We start from the raw sequence: 6,355 nt of genomic DNA, 5'->3' as shown, positions 1-6,355 counted from the left end.
CGGGATTGTTCCATGTAAGAGATGACTCACCCAGCTAAATCCGTCTTGAATTTCTTATCCACAGAATTGTGAACAAAGGCAAATGGCCTTTTATTTAGAATGTCGAGGCAGTTTGGCATATAGCAACAGGTGACTAGAACAGTCAATGTACAGAGATTTGAGTTCTTGGGAATATGAGGTGTTGGGAAGGGTCAGTGCACCCAGTCAGAAGGGAAAAAGAGAGGAGGGCTCTTTGCTACCTGTTTACCATTCCTGATCTTCCCCTGTCTCCTCGTTTCTTGCGGTCCAGCCAGTCAGATTAACTAATTTCCCAATCCAGCGTTCCACCTGGATATTTTTGTTAGCTTCAAAGTGGCTTTAGGAAATGCAGAAGCAGAGATTTTGAGGCTTGGGGCGGTTCGACCTTGGAGTTGCACCTTTGCTGGGTTTTACTGGGCAAATCTGTGTGGTCGCGAGGTCAGAGGGATGGATGAGGCAGGCCTGGCCGTGGGAGTTCCGCCCTGTCCTCCACGGGGGGTGTGGGTACAGTGTCATGTGTGAAGTACGGTCGTCCCGTAGCAGCTTCCTACGGTCCAGAGTTGAGAAGGTTTCTGAGGCTGGCAGCAGGCTCAGGGGGAAGGAGCATTATCAGCGGTTTGTGATGTTTGACAAGGAATAGTTGGTGCTACACTGTGAGTTCCCTGTGGCCGGAGACCGGGCCTCTACGGGTGACCACTGGTTCTGATGCAGACCGTACACGGCTCACTGAGCGAATGAACCCAAAAAGGACCATCGACTCTGGAAAATGCCTGAGAAAATTTCAGTAAATTCTCGCAGTGGATCTTGGGGGCAAAGCCCGGGGAGCCTATGATTTTGCCCCAGTGGAAATTGATGAGAATGGGGATGTGTACACTCTGTGGGTTCAGAGAAGCTATGACGTGTGCTGCTTGGAGTGGATTTGATACCAGACCGTAAGCAAACACACACACATCCTGATAGGGTGGCCTAGTGACATGCGCACGAGACACGAAACGAGAGAGCTGGTGTGCTACGGCCGCCATGACAGCACGCCATACGCTGGGTGGTTTAAACGACAGACGTTTATTTTCTCACAGTCCTGGAGGCCGGAAGTTCAAGACCAGGGTGTCAGCAAAGTGCGTATCATCTGAGCCTTCTCTCCTTGGCTCGCAGATGGCGGCCACTCGGTCTCAGAGGGTTTCTGTGTCCTAATCTCTTCTTACAGGACACCAGTCCTACCGATTTAGGGCCCACCCTAACGACCTCACTTTACTTTGGTCACCTCTTAAAAACCCCGTCTCCAAATACAGTCACATTCTGAAGTACCTGGGTTAGGTATTCAACATATGAATTTGGGGGAGTGGGCAACACAATTTAGCCCATAACATTTGGGTTTGAGTACTGGCTTTCCTACCTACCGGTCATGTGACCTTGAGTAAGACATTTAACTTTCCTGAGCCTCGGTTCCCACATTTGCATAGTGAGAGAGAAAAATCACAGCATGTTGGGCGGTGACCTGATGTGAAACACGCACACAGCAGGTGCCTCGTGTGTACCGACTGTGGGTGAATAACCGCTCCTTGCCTCAGCCTCTCGGTAACAGCCCCTTCTGGGATGGGGGACATTAATCCCTAACATTTATAGAATTACTTAGAGACTGTGAGGACATTTTCCAGATGTAGTTCATCTAATTTCAAAAATTGTGTCATTACTATTAATATCAAAACTGTTGTTAGTGCCATCATTATACTGATGCGACAGGTACAAAATAGGTCTCTGTCTCCCATCGTAGACCCACTGAGGCTGAGCATCTTGTCCCTGGTAATAGCTTTCATGACCTCAGGCCCTGGTAGTGGACTGTCTCAGTAACCTAGCCTCACTAACCCACAGAGCTCTGGGAGGTCTGTGGCAGTCTTAGGATCAGGGACATGAGGGACATACAGGTTGTCAGGCAGAGTACTTTGAGTTGGAAGCCAGGGGTCTGTGGGGTCTGTCACGCTCTCTCTGTCTTGCCTTCCCATTCGTTCTAAAATCAATTCTGCAGAAAACCCAGTGTCTTTATGTATCCTCTGGCTCCTTTTCTAATTTCAGAATTTGATTCCAGTGACTTCTTGTCAACTCTTAGTATAGAACTAAGAACTGAAGAAACGCCTTATCAAAGTTCAAAACTGTTATCTTGAGGAGGTCAATGAGAAGGAAAACAACGTCTTATCAGCTGGGAGCCAAGTTAATGTTCTCCATTTATTTTAGCCGTAGACGGGGGGTCAGAGGACTAAGGGGCATATGAGTAATGATAAAACCTCTGTGTACAACACGTGGCCTTCCTTTGTTTTGCGGCTAAAGAGGTCTCTGCTTTGGGAATACTTTGAAGAGAAGACTCACTTACGGGGGTCTGTTCAGGGAATGTGGAGATCTTGAACATGTCACAAGCCCATCATCGTAGGAAGGATGGGACCCACCATCTTGCATGAGCATACCAGCAGCTGGATGTGGGTCAGGTGTTTTGTGGATGTAATGTGACTCGATCCTCCCACAAAGCGATGAGGAAAAGAAGGGAACCAACTGCAAACCTTGACGTGTGTATTCTTCATAAGGTCTCTGGAATCAGCAAGATTTAGGGTCAGATCCTGGCTCCGTGATCAATACGAGATTGAGGCCAAGTGTAATAGTTCTCCAAGCTTCTCTTCCCTTCCCTGCAATTAGAGGTGATATAAGTGGAGTGCTCAGCTTAAAGTCTGTTACATAGCAAGAGGTCAGTGATGGATAACTCACTTTCACCATCATCCCCACCGGACATCTCAATTATGTCATTTTCTTTTTTTTTTTTTTTTTATTAAAAAAAATTTTTTTTAACGTTTATTTATTTTTGAGACAGAGAGAGACAGAGCATGAACAGGGGAGGGTCAGAGAGAGGGAGACACAGAATCCGAAACAGGCTCCAGGCTCTGAGCTGTCAGCCCAGAGCCCGATGCGGGGCTCGAACCCGCGGACCGCGAGATGGTGACCTGAGCCGAAGTCGGCCGCTTAACCGACTTAGCCACCCAGGCGCCCCCGATTATGTCATTTTCTAGAAGGTTCAGTGAAGTGGGGCTTAGTGTTATTTGGCATGGAAGATGTTTTAAGTTATGCCGATAAGCCTTCTTTGTATACTCTTTCTCCTAGAGAGGAAGTCACTTCCTTTTCAAGTCTTTTTCAGTCCTAATTATCTGAAGGAGAATATCACCATTTGGTGCTAATAGGACTTCCACACCTCTCTAATGCTTGTTAACAAAGAGAAATCAGGCCTGAGGCTCAGAATGCTAGACAGGGGGTGGTATATAACTAGAATTTAACAGTATGGCTTTTGTTATCATGTCTTCACGTCTTCTTTTTATAGATGGCAAATAGTAGTGGTTTCACACTCACAGCGGTATTTGAAGCATCTTACGTCACATGATTAAGGGAAAGGCTAGAGTAGTAAATTAAAAACAAGGGACGAACAGTACAGATTGTAAACGGATATGACAAACGTGGTGATGGTGCTACGTGGCTATTTGGAGATTGGAGGGCTGCCTCCAGACAAAGAAAGCAAAACGCATTAATGTTGGCTCTATGCTCAGAATTGTAGCGGTTTTCCATCTCTTTCTGCTTCTCCTGAAAAGCCTGGTACCGTGTCCCCTGCGTCAGAATCATCCAGGAGAGCCTAATAAACATGCAGGTTCCTGGCCCTGTCCCCATGGTGTCCTGGAACCAGCTCTTACCAGCTCACAGGCGCCTAGGGGCCACTTCTGTTCCCAGCTTTGCTCAGTGACGTCATCACATGGGAAGCTGAAATTTGCCAAAGTGAGAATACTTACATCAGGAAATCGGCAAGTGCCACAAAGCAGGGGTTTCTTCTTCCTCTTCTTCCTCTTCCTCTCCTCCTCCTCCTCCTCCCCCTCCTACCTCTTTTTCCTCCTCCTCCTTCCTCCCCCTTCCTCATCTTTCTTCTTCTTCAAGAAAGCTGGTTGCAAAATTTAGCAGCACACCAACTGCCCCTACCCCAAACCTGCTGGGGCAGAAAGTCTAGAAGGGCCCAAATAGCCACGCTCACTAGAGTGCATGCCATCCAGGTGATTCTGCTGCTTGGTCCACATTTTGTAGTCACCGCCCGAGAGCCTCAGCAACCCTCTGGACCTGCAACTCTGGCTTTCGCTAAGCCACTGCCCCTGCTCTGCCCGCCTCGTCCCCCAGCCTCTGTGGCCGTGAGGGCTCAGCTCTCTGGAGGGAAAATGCTGCCGAGGCTTCCCTATCTGATGAAGCAGAAAGACACTGGACAGGGACAGAAAAAACACTCACTTAAAACACAAAGAGCCGAAATAATTGCTGAGCAAATCTAGAAAATGACTGGCTAAGTAAATTGCTTTTTTGTGTGTAAAGTTTCTTGGAGTTTGCCCCTGGCTGCGGGGTGGAGGGAGAGAGCGGCTGCTTGCGAAGCCCGGGGCGGACTCGGAATCCCTGGCTGTACCTCTCCCGGGTTACACAGGCATTTCCTCCTGCTTCGGGTCACGGCTGCCTCTGCCCGCAGGACCCCTGAGCGTCCCTTGGAGGCTCGGGAAGGAGGCCGGGGATTACCGTAAGACACTGAGATCTCAGTCTGGAGTCGCTGTTGCGTTGGCTTCTCAAAGTCACGCTCTTTTGGTATGGAATTCAGATCAAGATACAGCCTGGGAAAATGGTGGTCTAACTTTCTTGCAGATAAAAGCCGTGGGGATGTCCCTTTCCATCAGTAAGCTCTTAATACGCGTTTATTGTGCTAAGGTGATTTTCTTAAGAACATAATCGCAGCACCCCAGCACGGGGAGCATACGAGGCACCGTCACAAAACCCCTTTCATACGATCACTTATTAAAAAAGCACATAATGAGTCTCTGAGGTACGTGTTCTTGTTCTCCACTGAGGAACAGAATTCAGTCGCTCGCCCAGAGTCACAGAGCTGGGATTCCAGGGCGGCCAGTCTGCCCCGGGGGCCGAACTCTTAACCACGCAAGTGAGGCTGCATCTCCCTGCCGGCCGGCGTTCCCTGCTCGAAGTCCCGTGACACAGATTCTTGCTCGTGGTTGTGTGGCTGAGACAGTAAGACTCAAACAAGTGAAGAGACTCACCTGTGATCACACAGGAAATGAAGGCAAGGGCTGCAAGGAGAAAAAGGACCGCAACAGAGGTAGACACGTAAGGATGTGGCCATTCTGTCTGCGCAGGTGGTGCTGCTCACATCCACGTGGGACGGAATCTTCAGGATCACAAAGCTTGAGAGCAGAAGGGACCGTGTGGGGTCCCCGCTGAAGCAGCTCCCCCTCTGTCGGGCTCTAGCTCTGTGACCCTAGCAAGTCCTTCAGCCCAAGACTTCATCTACCCTCTTGTAAGATGGCCTTTATAACATTCGCTCAAGACGTCGTCAGAAACATTTAATAAATGAGCGTGCACAGCCCTTCTAGCAAAATTCCTGACAAAGCACAGGGGAAAAATGTGTTGTTATTATTATTTCAACCCAAAGCTGGATGTTTTTGTGAGTTTGTTATCGTGGTGATTTACAGGAAAATCCCTCAAAGCCTGGAGCCTGCCTGTCCCCAAGGTTAGTCCTGTGATAAGCCCTAAACCCAATCAGGGATCTCTTCCTGGCTGGCATCCCACAAACATTAATGAGAGAGGGAGAGAGGAAGGGAGATGGAGGGAGAGGAAGGGAGCCGGAGAGGGAGAGAAAGATAAGCGGGGGAGGGAGAAGGGGGAGAGACACAAGGTAGGAATGTCCTGACCCTCCAGAAGAGGCTGTCTGGACCCCAGCAAAAGTCCGGCCAGGGCCCCTGGGCTGCGGGGAGGGTCGTGTAAGTCCGGCCAGGGCCCCTGGGCTGTGGGGAGGGTCGTGTAAGTCCGGCCAGGGCCCCTGGACTGCGGGGAGGGACGTATATTGGTTTTGTCTCCCCAGAGGAACTCTGTTGTTTGTCACCACCTAGTCTGACCTTAAGGTTGACTCACTTGCCCTCACACAGCAGCAATCTCCACGCAGAGCCAGCTGGGGATCAATGTGATCTCAGAGCAGTCCCTTTGGACCAAGAGTAAACTCCCCTTTCCTGTCAGAATGAAGGCTGTCTTGTCTCCCGCTGGACTCAGTAGACATTTTGGTTTCAATTTCTGATCCTAGAATGTCAGCAGTCGTCCAGATGTAATGCAAGAAGCTGCCTGGGGCTTCTTTTTATTCTTATTTATGTTTTAAAATACTTTAGAATGTTATAAGTGCAATAGTTGGCGATTGAAGACAGTTCAGAAAATACAAATAAGCCAAAACAAGGAAAAAAAATGGAACTACAAATCGTACCTTCCATAAATGTAAGCTATAGCT

General features: G+C 49.0%; 1 long non-coding RNA gene across 1 annotated transcript; it reads right to left on the bottom strand.

The window, feature by feature from the left end:
• Nucleotides 1–2,507: 2,507 nt before the first annotated feature.
• LOC123577671 lies at nucleotides 2,508–4,396 on the bottom strand. Its single transcript, XR_006702009.1, has 3 exons — nucleotides 4,070–4,396; nucleotides 3,738–3,804; nucleotides 2,508–2,690 (listed from the first exon to the last, which is right to left on the bottom strand). It is a non-coding gene; the product is annotated as an uncharacterized LOC123577671 (long non-coding RNA).
• Between the last annotated feature and the right edge of the window lie 1,959 nt (nucleotides 4,397–6,355).

The sequence above is a fragment of the Leopardus geoffroyi genome, chromosome E2 (assembly GCF_018350155.1).
Source record: "Leopardus geoffroyi isolate Oge1 chromosome E2, O.geoffroyi_Oge1_pat1.0, whole genome shotgun sequence".
NCBI lineage: Eukaryota > Metazoa > Chordata > Mammalia > Carnivora > Felidae > Leopardus > Leopardus geoffroyi.
This window is presented reverse-complemented; position numbering and strand designations above follow the sequence as displayed.